Here is a 13,982-nt window from a genome sequence, read left to right as displayed (position 1 = left end):
TTATTGTGCTTTTCATGTGCTGTGAGGTATGATTTGCATTATTACTATGGATAGGTGCATGTATTAAGTACTGTATGCTAAGCATCTGCTAACAACTCTGCACACATGTGGTAGGAAGTAGACTAAAAATTACAACAAAGGACTCAGGACACTGTAGATGTGTAATTACATTATAGATGTGTAATTCCAAAGTGAGATGCCAGACAAGATGCATATTTTCAAGGCAGCAGGGGCTGTGTGGTATGAACACCTGCCTGTAGGATGTAAAAAGCAGGAAGAGTGGATTTGTGAAGAGGATTTCTTTGGAGACAGCTGATGCCAAAGTCTGTCCCCTCCTCCCTGATAACGGGGGGCTTCAGTGGGGTTACTTGGAGAGTGGATTGTCAGTGCTGACAGTTTGGGGACAACCTGCCTGCAATACAGAAGACCCTGGTTCGATTCCTGGGTTGGGAAGATCCGCTGGATAAGGGAAAGGCTACCCACTCCAGTATTCTTGGGCTTCCCTTGTAGCTCAGCTGGTAAAGAATCCACCTGCAATGTGGGAGACTTGGGTTCCATCCCCGGGTTGAGAAGATCCCCTGGAGAAGGGAAAGACCACCCACTCCAGTATTCTGGCCTGGAGAATTCCATGGACCATGGGGTTGCAAATTGGGTGGGTCTCATATGAGAGGAGGTAGACGAAGGGCAGGGAGAGGGGATGGAGGAAGAAATAAGGAAGCAGGTCAAAGGGACGTGAAAGGTTGGCCAGAGGCGCAGATGGTGGGAATACTGAGCCAAGATCATTTGGAATGAGACAGCCCAAGAGGCCCCCCTAGAGGTCTGAGTTCCCTGCAGAATAGACCCTTTGAGGGAGGAGAAGATTTGAAGCCAAGTCACGTGTGACAATTGCCTTGAGTTGGACTTTCCCGTCTGAATTAAGACTGTGTTTGAAAGTGACTGGAGGTTTTTTTTTTTTTAATCATCTAAGTTTCATTGGTTGTGGGCAGGGTTCAGACAGACTTCCACCAACTGCAAAGAAAAAGCCTGCCTGACCAAATACATTCGAAAGAGAAATGTCGAGTTTGGATTATAACCCTTGAGCTACTCTTGTTCCAACAATACTGGTTCTAAATGGTATTTCCTTTAACCTTCTCTGAGGTGGGTGATCTTATCTGCACTGAAAGATGAAGTTAAGGCTTAGAGTTTCTGCTAAACAGCGTGAGGTCACAAAACTGGCTGGGAGGCTCACGGGTTTGAAGCCCGAGCTTCAGTGACCACACTGCCATGCTGCTGAGGAAGCAAAGAGCCCACCAGTTGGACAGAAAACTGCTGGGAATAGCTCACGGGTGGTGGGTTTTGGATTGTTTAAGAAGGGTGTCAGCCAATGTACCAAGCCTGATCTACCACCTCGCAGCTGAGGATAGCCTGAAAGGTTCCCTGGAATGAAGTGGGACTTTGTCGCCGTGGGTGGCATTTTCTCTTGCACACTCCATGAGAGCAGAGCTGGGTCTTTAGGGAGATGGGGAAGAAGGGGTGCTGCCTTCTGCCCCCATCCTGGGCCCTCTTCCCCTGCTGTGTATGCTCCTCACTGGTAGCTTAGGGAGGATCCAGAACTGTAAGTGCAGGGCTAGGGCCGTGACTGTTCACCCGGTCTTCATCTCGTGTCCAGTTTGCTGAGCTTTGGGGGGCTCGGGCAGCTCTAAAGTCACAGAGCCCTCATGCTGGAGACACGAGGAATTATGTTTTTCAAAGGGGCTCTCAAGGACCCCTCTCTGCTGCTGTTACCTTTCTCAGGGAGCAGCCTGGAACCAGCTGGTGTGTGCCACCATTCCTGGTACAAAGCCATTGTTGAACACCCATTGTTAGGATCATGGCTAACAGATAAATAAAATACTGCTGTATATTCAAGCATGGCCTTTACAGCATTATATTAAAACAATAAATCAAGTATCACAGGCTCAGCGTTTGAGCCAGCTTTTATTGCATTATTCCATCCTCTCCATTATCCAGCTTTAAAAATCCCTCCTTCTGCATTTATGATTTTGAAACATTACATCAGTTACGTTCCCCTGGCACTTTAATCTAATCCAACACTTTAAAGGGGTAGGTAAGTGTTTCGGACACTGGGCCAGGTTCTGATCATTTTATGAAACTGTTGTTTTATCGAAGAACATTACCTTTATTACCAGATTCTACGGCGTACTTGTGGGGGACTATCTGGTTACAATTACAAATAGCATTTCTTAGGAGCTGCAGTAGAAAGCTGAGCCGTTTGAAGATGAGCTGTGGCGTCCACGATGGGCTGGAGCATGTTGCTGTGAGATGTCAAAGGGAAGCATGTCAGTGGCTTGGCCTGGTGCTTCTCCCGGGGGTGTTAGGTTAGCCATTGGTGCAGGCCGTTCCGGTGGAAAACCTTGACCCTGGGCCCTAAAGTGATATTAGTTATTCTTAGGGCAGTTGTCACCTCTAGGAAGGGAGGGCCTTTATGTAGTGGCTAATGCAGTTCGTTAAACTCACCCCAAGTGAAGTGGATGCCGTTAAACTTTGAGTGACAGGGCTCTTTCTTACAAGGTGGAGGTCAGACTCCTGGAGGAGGGATCACCATCTACAGGGCTGCCTCTCCATCTCTCGGGAAGAAATGGGTGTCTGTCCCCATCGGCCTTTAAGCAGCTGCCAGTATCTGTCTGTGTCATTCCTCAATACTCGTTTATTTCGCTTATACTTGGGGGAGAGTCCGTAGATAAGCCATTTTTCAACAATAATCCAAATGATGTCACTAAGATACTGTTTAACATTCAAGGGGCCCATCTTTCATATCCCATGAGCCTCTGGGAAGCCAGTAAATGTCAAAGAAATGTCAAATTATGTGTGCATTAGCTGGGGCCGCCGTGCATTTCTGAGGAAGCCTTGTGATGTTTGGCCATCTCATTCTGTGAAGGCAACGAGCAGAATAGGAGCCACGAATACATCAAATTTCAGCATCTTGTTCTTTAGTTGCTGAGTCATGTCTGATTCTTTTGCAACCCCATGGACTGTCACCTGCCAGGCTCCTCTGTCCATGGGATTTTCCAGGCAAAGGATACTGGAGTGGGTATCCTCCAGGGGATCTTCCTGACCCAGGGAACGAACCCGCGTCTCCTGTGTCTCCTGCACTGGCAGGGGGGGATCTTACTGCTGAGCCACCAGGAAAGCCCATTTCATCATCTGCTCCTGCAATCGGTTGTCTAGCATTGGGAGCATGCAGGGCTCTTCCCTCTGGGGAGTTGCCTTTGCTGGATGATTCTTTTAGCTCTGCTGTTGAAGGTAAGTGGGCAGACATGTCCTGACCATCAGTGAGGAAGGTCCAAGTTAGGATCGCCTTTGATGTTCTGAGCCCTTATGGCAGACGCTTTTAAATGTTCCATGGAATTAGGCTTCCCAGGCGACTTGAGCAGTCACCTGCTGGGTCAGAGGAAGGTGGTGCCATGAAGAAAAGTGGGCTGAGCGTGGCGTTGGCGCAAGTGTCAGCAAGGTCTTCTCCGAGACCACGGTGGCATAGCCGTCTGAGGACACGGGCATCTTCCTCTCTGCTCACTGTACAGAAAGACGTCTCAGGTGCTGGGTCTTTCTGAATCAGATGGTCTTCAGGGACAGAGCTGAGTTGAGCTGAACCCCAGGAGCCAGTTTAATGTCTTTCTTCTCTTTGTTAAGACCAAAAGTGAATTTGTCAAACTTCTTGTAAAAATGCTTGCATCAATATAAAGAATAAATTACTTATTTTCTTTTTGGTGTATCTCTTCCCACAGTCATTCCCTCAAACTACTTGAATTCTATAGCCAAATTTTTCCTTTTCGATGACTGAGGATTCAATGTTTATGGAGTACCTACTTCCTGCCAGGCACTGGACTCCAGCGTTTATGTTTATATTAGCTCTAGTTAAGTCTGCAAGACATGAGGGATTGTCATTTTAGAAGGGATAAAACAGGCTCTGATTTACCAACTTCACCTAACCTCTCAGTGCCCAAGCAAGTGTTTGGATCAAGGTTTTCCTGGCCCCCAGTCTAATTTCTGGGAGGTACCCAGGAAACCCCTACTTCTGAACAGGTGTGTGTGGGGGGGTTTGAAAAAATATATTCAAAGCTGTTCAGCTCTGAACTGTGTCCAGAAGCAGACTCATTGCAGAGGGCCTCAAACCACACCCGTGCTTACTCGGCAATTTTTCATAGGAAATGGAATCTCAGTCCTTTGCCAACATGCTATGGGGAAGATGTGAGGTTTATCATCATCAGTCAGTGCAGTTTAAGGCAACAAGGATGAAGAATGGGATAAACTGGAATCAAGAAACGTGTGGCCAACTCTAGTGACTATGTTATTTATTTGAAGCTTTAAAATAATAGAGTCTTGAATAGACAGTGATTGGCTGTCAAGGAAAAGCATGAAGTGTCGTGATGCAAAGGCATAAGACTGGACACGTCCTGTACATACAGTGTGCTAAGAGATTTCAAAGAGTTTTTCATTTGACTCAGTTCAGTTCAGTTCAGTCGCTCAGTCGTGTCCGACTCTTTGCAACCCCATGAATCGCAGCTCGCCAGGCCTCCCTGTCCATCACCAACTCCCGGAGTTCACTCAGACTCACGTCCATCGAGTCAGTGATGCCATCCAGCCATCTCATCCTCTGTCGTCCCCTTCTCCTCCTGCCCCCAATCCCTCCCAGCATCAGTCTTTTCCAATGAGTCAGCTGTTCACATGAGGTGGCCAAAGTACTGGAGTTTCAGCTTCAGCATCATTCCTTCCAAAGAAATCCCAGGGCTGATCTTCTTCAGAATGGACTGGTTGGATCTCCTTGCAGTCCAAGGGACTCTCAAGAGTCTTCTCCAACACCACAGTTCAAAAGCATCAATTCTTCAGCACTCAGCCTTCTTCACAGTCCAACTCTCACATCCATACATGACCACAGGAAAAACCACAGCCTTGACTAGATGGACCTTTGTTGGCAAAGTAATGTCTCTGCTTTTGAATATGCTATCTAGGTTGGTCATAACTTTCCTTCCAAGGAGTAAGCGTCTTTTAATTTCATTGCTGCAGTCACCATCTGCAGTGATTTTGGAGCCCCCCAAAATAAAGTCTGACACTGTTTCCACTGTTTCCCCATCTATTTCCCATGAAGTGATGGGATCGGATGCCATAATCTTCGTTTTCTGAATGTTGAGCTTTAAGCCAACTTTTTCACCCTCCACTTTGACTACTTCTTTGCTATTAGAATGAGGACCACAGACTCCATGTGAACAAAGTCACATTTGTGAAAGAGCTTTGGAATTTTAGAAAGAAAACTTCTTTGGAGAAGACTCCATCAATCTAGTTTTATTGTTAGAATAACCCTTCACTCCTGATTTGATAAACTGCCTTAATTTACTCTGTCTCCCTTGAACCTATCATGAAACCATTTTCCACTTGAATCAATCTGCAAATGATTCCTCAGCCTTGTCGGAGACTCAGGTTCTGATCCGGCAGGCACTTATTCAGGTCCGGCATGAAACTTTTGCTCCTGTGTCCTTTTGAGAGATTCCTCCCCGCAAGAATTTCAGGACTTCCCTGGTGGTTAAGAATCTGCCTACCGATGGACATGGGTTCAATCCCTGGTATGGGAAGTAAGACCTCACATGCTGAGGGGCAACTAAGCCCAAGCACCTCAGCTACTGAGCCCAGCACCCTAAAGCCTGGGCTCTGCAATAAGAGACGCCACCACAGTGAGAAGACCGAGCGCTGCAACTAGAGAAAGCCAGCTCGAAGCAGTGAAGACCCAGAGCGACCAAACGTAAATAAATAAATAGAAACTCCACTGACCACACCAGCAGGAGCATCCCTCTCAGTGGAAGACAAGGGGCATTTTCTGGCTGTTTCTCTGCATTTGCACTAAGGGAAAGGATTATGTCTTTAAAAAACGTTCAGATACCCAGTGAAATTGTTAGACAAACCCTACTTGTTCTCTGCTTAAAAGAAACACGAACAATTTGGACTTCACTGATGTAGAACTTATTTCAAGTTAGACATAAGCTTGAAAAATTGCATTTATTAATAACCAAAACTAAGCTGCAGGGCATGTGGTTCACCTCTGCTAAGAATACTTTATTTGAAAGTCCATTCAGCACCTATTTCCATATCAGTAATTGATGTGCTATTTACTGATCATTTAAATCTGATTATTAAAGCAGATCCTGGAAGAAAATTGACTTGCTAATTTGTAGCAATCTTGTTTAGGCTAAAATATATAGTCATACTTAATAAGCCTGCATATCTTTGAATATCCAATATTCAGGATTATTTTCGCTGATGATCTTATGCAGAATCAATCTAATTAATGAGATTGCTCTATGCTTCATTGTTGACAACTTTCTTTTCATATGTTTAAATTTTATTTTCAAGAATTTTCATTCTTAGAAATATAAACAGATGACACAGGAGTTTTGAAAATATTAATAAATGGCAACAATAGAAGAGTTTTGTAAGGAAGGGGAGTTGGAGATGCTTTGACACTCATTTCTGAACATTGGCTGCCATCATCGGTGTGATGGTTGGTTCTGACTTTACTGGGCCACAGTGCCAGGCAGTTGGTCAAACATTGTGGAGTTCCTGAGATTAACATTAGTTGGAAGACTGTGGGTAAAGCAGATTACCATCCATGATGGCAGGGGTAGGGATAGGGAGGCTCATCAAATCAGCGGGAGACACAAACAGGGTAAAGGCTGGTCTCCCCTGGGCAAGAAGGAGTTCTGCAGCAAAAGGCCTCTGGACTGGACTGTAACTCTTCCCTGCGTTTCCAGCCTGCTGGCCTACTCTGCAGACTTCGGACTTGTACCTCCACACTTGTCTGAGCCAATTTCTTAAATTCAATCCCCACCCCCCTCTCTTTCTTTCTCTCTCAACTTATCCATACATCTTCTTGGTCCTGTTTTTCTGGAGGACCCTGACGAGTACAACAGGCTTCTCGGAATACTAACATTCTGAGGAAGTACCTAGTCCCGCTCTCGGCACATTTAAGAAAATGACTGTTCAAAGCTTTCTGAATGTGGGGCGTTGCTGGCTTTTAGGTCTGATGCCAAATGGCATTGAATATAGTTTCCTTGTCTCTATTATCAGTGTGATGTTTGTATAGTATTTAGCACGACCGTAATGGTTGGCAAACACACGCAAGAATTTTGTAGAACACCTGGACAAAAGAGGGCAAAGTAGTCCAATGGCAGAAAACCAGAGAGAAAATAAACTTTTATTTTTTTGGCAGGATTCCACTCCAGAAATGGTTTCAAGCAGTTTCTAAATGTCAGGGTTAAACTAGCACATGTGAATAGTGGAAGAGAATAGGTTGCTGAATTTAAATAGAAGAAAATGTTAATTTTAAGTGTGTTTAAGGGAACTTTGAAGTATTTAAACAAGCGCAATTGGCCTCCTCTATACAGTTCAGTGACCACAGCCACAAAATTAAAAGACGCTTGCTCCTTGGAAGAAAAGCTATGACCAACCTAGACAGTGTATTAAAAAGCATAGACAATACTTTGCTGACAAAAGTCTGTATAGTCAAAGCTATACTTTTTTCAGTAGTCATGTATGGATGTGAGATTTGAACCATAAAGAAGGCTGGGTGCTGAAGAATTGATGCTTTCAAACTGTGGTGCTGGAGAAGACTCTTGAGAGTCCCTTGGACTGCAAGGAGATCCAACCAGTCCATCCTAAAGGAGATCAGTCCTAAGTATTCATTGCAAGGACTGATCCTGAAGCTGAAACTCCAATACTTTGGCCACCTGACATGAAGAATTGACTGATTGGAAAAGACACTGATGCTGGGAAAGATTGAAGGCGGCAGGAGAAGGGGACAACAGAGGATGAGATGGCTGGATGGCATCACTGACTTGATGGATGTGAGTCTGAGTGGACTCCGGGAGTTGGTGATGGACAGGGAGGCCTGGCGTGCTGCGATTCATGGGGTCTCAGAGAGTCGGACACGACTTACTGACTGAACAACAACAATATAGTTCATGAGAGAAATGCTGGTTTTGTGCAATGAACTGGTAAAATGCATGATATTCATTTTATGAAATAATGTTTTTTCTTCATAAAAGTGCTGCATAGGAATGTATAGACAACTTGGAAAATATGGAAAGATAGAAATTAGGCATCTTTTAGAAGATGACCATTGTTAACATTTTGGAGTGTTTCTTTCCATCTTTTTATCCATGCTATTTTTATTTTAGAGTTTGGGTTTTTCATGGTTGTATTATATTTTATTTTATTAAAAAAAAACTTAAATATATTTATTTTAATTGGAGGCTAATTACTTTACAATATTGTATTGGTTTTGCCATACATCAACATGAATCCACCACGGGTGTACACGTGTTCCCCGTCCTGAACCCCCCTCTTACCTCCCTCCCTGTACCATTCCTCCAGGTCATCCCAGTGCACCAGCCCCAAGCATCCTGTATCCTGCATTGAACCTGGACTGGATGATTTGGGAGAATGGCATTGAAACATGTATAATATCCTATAAGAAACGGATCGCCAGTCCAGGTTCAATGCAGGTTGTATTACATTTTAATGTACACATTACTTTAGGAAGTGTGTGCCCAAAGAGTGGGCTCACCTTTCTGAAAATCAGAACCAATGACTATAAAAAATTTAAAAAGAAGACATGCTGTTGCTGTCAGAACATTTTTTCTCTGTCCTGTTGGTAGTCCGTGTCTCTATGAGTCTCTCTGGACTATAACCCACAGTGGTGTTTCCAAGGTGAGCAATCCAGACCGGTGCTCAAGCGCAGTTCTTGTTCAAACGCCAGCACTCACTTATGGATAAACTCAGCCAAGTTTCCTCCTCTGTAAAGTGGGGCTTATAAAACTGTCTGTTGTATGTTGCAAGGATAACATAAAAACATGGAAAAACTCCTAGAACTGTGCTTACAACATAGCGCCAGACTCTGTCTTTCCTGGACACTGCAGTTTTCATCAGCCAAGGGTCTGTGGCAGAGCCTGTGTTGACCAAGTCTTTCAGCGCCGTTTTCCCATAGTAGCTGCTCAGTTCATGTCTCTGTGTCATGGTTTGGTACTTCTTTGCAGTATTTCAAATCCTCCACCATCAGATGGTGGTTGGCAATCTTTGGCAATAAAGTATTTTTAAATGAAGGTATGTACATTTTTTTTTAGATAGTAAGTGTGTAAGTTATTACACACTTAATAGACTATAGTATAGTGTAAACATAATTTTTATATGCATTGGGAAACAAAAAATTCATGAGACTCACTTTTTAAAAAAAAGTTTATTTGCGTATTTATTTGAGTGCCGGGGCCTTAGCTGTGGCCTCAGGATCTTCCATCTTCGTTGTGACACGTGGGTTCTTTATTTGTGGCGTGTGGAGTCGTTTAGCTGCAGCAGGAGCACTCTCAATTGCAGCATAAGGGATCTAGGTCCCTGACCAGGGAGTGATCCCTGGGCCCCCGGCATTGGGAGAGTGGAATCTTAGCCACTGGACCACCAGGGAAGACCCCCATGTGACTCACTTTATTTTGATATTCCCTTTTTTGCAGTTGTCTGGAACTGAATGCACAATATCTCTGAGGTCTGCCGGTAGTAATCTCTCAATTGGTGAACACTATTGGGCTTCCCTTATAGCTTGGTTTGTAAAGAATCCGCCTGCAATGCAGGAGACCCCAGTTCAATTCCTGGGTCAGGAAGATCTGCTGGAGAAGGGATGGGCTACCCACTCAGTATTCTTCGGCTTCCCTTGTGGCTTGGCTGGTAAAGAATCTGCCTGCAATTCGGGAGACCTGGGTTCCATCCCTGGGTTGGGAAGACCCCCTGGGGAAGGGAATGGCTACGACTCCAGTATTCTGGCCTGGAGAATTCCATGGGCTGTGTATAGTCCATGGGGTTGCAGAGAGTCAGTACACAACTGAGCAACCTTCACTTTCACTTTCATTATTAGATAACAAGAAATTGCTTCAAATCACACCATTAACATAATTTTTAAACACAATAATAAGCCCCTAGTTAGTGAGTGCAATTTGTTAGCACTTCACACGTATACCTCATCAGCCTATCTGTTCATCATGACAGTTTGTGATATAGACACCAGTATGCCCATTTTGCAGATGAGAAAATGGGATTTACATAGCTGGGCTAGTTACATAGCTATCCCAAGGTCTCCCAGCTGGTAAGTGGGAAGACAGAGAGTTGAAAGTGAAAGTTGCTCAGTTGTGTCCGACTCTTTGCGACCCCATGTTCTATACAGTCCATGGAATTCTCCAGGCCAGAATACTGGAGTGGGTAGCTGTTCCCTTCTCCAGGGGATCTTCCCAACCCAGGGATCGAACTGGGAGTCTCTTGCATTGCACATGGATTCGTTACCAGCTGACCTACCAGGGAAGTGGGAAGATAAGCCACTAATTTTTCAGGTCCTCCCTTTAACCTCTAGAACTTGGGTACCTCTGGTCTTATCTGTACAGACGTGGGAGCAGCTGCAATTGGAGAAGGAACCGGAAAGGAGAAGGAAAGGCGGGTTTGCAGGAAGTTAGCTGTGATCTACAAGGGCTCTGGAAACTCACACAGAGAGTGGGAGCCACTGTGAAATATCCTTTAGTGCCTGAACTCATTCTTTCAGCCCTGCTCCTCTGAGACCAGACCATGCGAGTTACAAGTGTTTGATCATTGTGCTCAGAATCTTTCTGGTTGAAAGTAAAAAACACCACCAGAAAAGGAGAATGTCTGTTCTTTATGAGGAATTGCAGAAAAGGAAGGCACACTTTTCTTTCTTCAATTTTCCCTGGGAAGTAAGTCATTGCATCTGAGAAAGGTAGCGCAGAGCGCGAGTCAGTTCTCATGCATGCTTATGCCATCAGCAAACAGCTTTTGAAAGAAACACCCAGGGTAATTTATCAAGGAAACAGCTTTTGACTCTATTCTTCTCCCTGGGGTTTCTAAAACTTCAGCAGGTGGCATTTCGGTGTTTAGCATGACGAGCTTGTGGAACCGCGACAGCCTGCAAGGAGAGGGGCAAGTTGATTTGGCTCCTTTCAAATACCAAGGATAAGGGGGGAAAGAAACTAATATGGATTGAGCATCTTGAATAGGCTGAGCTCTAGACTAGGGGCTGTAACGTACATCTAATTTTTGTTTAATTTCACGTGCATCAGATTTAACCGTCACAGCATTCCTTTAGTCATTTGGCTAACATTTACTAAGTGCCTGCGCATAAGCGGATACTAGGTCAGAGGCTGAGTCTGCAAGGTGGTACTTGGGGCCACAGATGTAGCCCCATTTCTGCAAGATGCAGGGCTCCTCTGATGGGCACCATTGGCTTAGGGACTCCCTGATGGCCTGAAGGAACCTTCCTTAGGCTGTGTGGCAGGCAGAGTCTTCACCCATACAGTCTCCTGCCCCCTCTTCCTGGGCAGATCAGACCTGCATTGTGGTCCAATGGCCAGCCTCTACATGTTCCCTTCCCTTTTTCCCTCACTGGCATTTTCCCCAATAAATCTTTTTCTCATCATATCCCATTTTGGCATCTGCATCTTGGAGAACCCAAACTAATGAGACAGAAGTAATCACAGGGCCCTTGTTTATGCATGTGGCTAAGCAGGCAGTTCCCCAAATCTTGCTTTAATAGCCAGTGGCTCAAATCGCATGAGCCTCCCACCAGTATGAAGCAGCAGAGTGAAACGAACTCGTTCGCTGGCTGAGCGGCAGTCACGTAGGAGGGGACGCCACACTGATCCAGTGTCCTCTCAGGTATCTGCCTGATGGCGGCTGACTCAAGGATTTCAGCCTGCTCTGCAGCTACGTTGGTTTTCACCAAAGAAAGCATCTCAATATCTTGGACTATCAACTCCTCACTGGGGCACTTCTTTTTTTTTTTTTTTTTAATTTTATTTTATTTTTAAACTTTACAATATTGTATTAGTTTTGCCAAATATCGAAATGAATCCGCCACAGGTATACCTGTGTTCCCCGTCCTGAACCCTCCTCCCTCCTCCTTCCCCATACCCTCCCTCTGGGTCGTCCCAGTGCACCAGCCCCAAGCATCCTGTATCCTGCATTGAACCTGGACTGGCAACTCGTTTCATACATGATATTATACATGTTTCAATGCCATTCTCCCAAATCTCCCCACCCTCTCCCTCTCCCACAGAGTCCATAAGATTGATCTATACATCAGTGTCTCTTTTGCTGTCTCATACACAGGGTTATTGTTATCATCTTTCTAAATTCCATATATATGTGTTTCTTTTCCTGAAGACGCAACAAATTGCACACCTTCTCCAGGGACTCAGCTTTGATCTGTTTCCTTCTGAAGCAGTTTGCCATCCCTCCCTGCCCTGACCATGTAGCTTTAAGTGCAGAGTTCATAAACTAGTTTATAAAGTGATCAGCCCTATCCCTTGGCCAAAGTGATTTCTCCAGCTTGAGAACATAGAGCTATTACCACCTGGGCCACTAGCTTGGGCTTTATTTTACTACCTACTATTCTATCTTATGGGACATCCCAGGTGGCTCAGTGGTAAAGAATCCCCCTGCAAATCAGGAGACATGGGTTCTATCCCCAAGTCAGGGAAGATCCCCTGGAAGAGGAAAGGGCTACCTGCTCCAGTATTCTTGCTTGGAGAATCCCGTGAACAAGGGAGCCTGGTGGGCTACAGTCCATGGGGTCACAAGAGAGTCAGACTCAATTTGGAGACTAAATAACAGCAGCAACAACAGCATTCTGTGTTATGACGCCTATTGTACTAGTTTTTGTAGGTTTCTTAATGTTTAAAATGTTGTGGATTGTGGCTCAGATGGTGAAGAATCTGCCTGCAGTGCAGGAGACCTGAGTTCGATCCCTGGGTCGGGAAGATCCTCTGGAGAAGGAAATGGCAACCCACTCCAGTATTCTTGCCTGGAGAACCCCATGGACAGAGGAGCCTGGTAGGCTGAAGTCCATAGGATCACAAAGAGTCGGACACGACTGAGCGACTTCACTTTCTTTCTTTAATGTTTAAAAGAAGTCACAAAAGAAAAGCTTAAGGGATCTAAGAGGGAAGAGAGAGAGAGACAGTAGTTCTGATTCCAGCTCAGGTATTCATTAACCAGGCACCCTGAGTGAGTTTTGTAATGTTTATGTGTTTCGTTTTCTCATCTGGAAAAGGGAATTATAATGCTGCATGGCTTGGCGGGAAGTATCTCATATAAAAGATCCACTTATGAAGGAGCGTGAAATACTGGTGGAGAAGGAAATGGCAACCAACTCCTGCCTGAGTATTACTGCCTGAGAAATCCCATGGACAGAGGAGCCTGGAGAGCTGCATTTCACAGGGTTGCAGAAGTCGGACATGTCTTAGCTACTGAACAGCAACAGCAACCAGAGTAACGGGGTCACAGAGCAGGGCTTACCCACTAGCAACCAGGAGACCCAAAGGCGCCGGAGGCTGGCAAGGCCTGAAGGGCAGCCAAGGGGGCTTGAGCAGCAGGAGTTAAATAAATGTGGGCTGGTATTGAAACCCTGCATGAGCACTGTGAGCCGTCAGCGTAGAATTCTATTGCAGACTCTGAAGGGCAGGCCGCTGGGATCCATGGTGCCAAAGGGAGGCCTTGCCCCCGGCAAGCGCTTTGTACATACTCTATGGATGAGTCGGGAGCAAGGAAGCTGGAAGCGTAGGAGACCACCAGTACAAGAACACGTCTGTCATTCTTTCCCTGGAGTCTTCTCCCCAAAACAAGCCCCGAAGGAGGGAGAGTGTCTTCAGAGGAAACTAGTTGGATGTTCAATTGCTTCCTCATGTATCAGCATCTATTAAGCCTAGTCTGAGTGCTTGGCTCACAGTTCAAGGAGCTGTCAGATCAGTCATGGAGAGAGCTCACTGCAGGGCACTTTGAAATGCTACCCGGGGAGGGGCTGGCCCAGAAGTCTCCAGGGAGGAAGTGCCACCGGAGTTTAGTCTGTGAGGTGGCAGTGTCCCCTCACAGGTTCAAAGTTATAAAAGAGCCTGGTTGTAGGGGCTTCC

This window comes from Bos indicus x Bos taurus, chromosome 10 (assembly GCF_003369695.1).
Source record: "Bos indicus x Bos taurus breed Angus x Brahman F1 hybrid chromosome 10, Bos_hybrid_MaternalHap_v2.0, whole genome shotgun sequence".
Taxonomy (NCBI): Eukaryota; Metazoa; Chordata; class Mammalia; order Artiodactyla; family Bovidae; genus Bos; species Bos indicus x Bos taurus.
The sequence above is the reverse complement of the archived record's forward strand: the minus strand, read 5'-3'. Positions refer to the sequence as shown.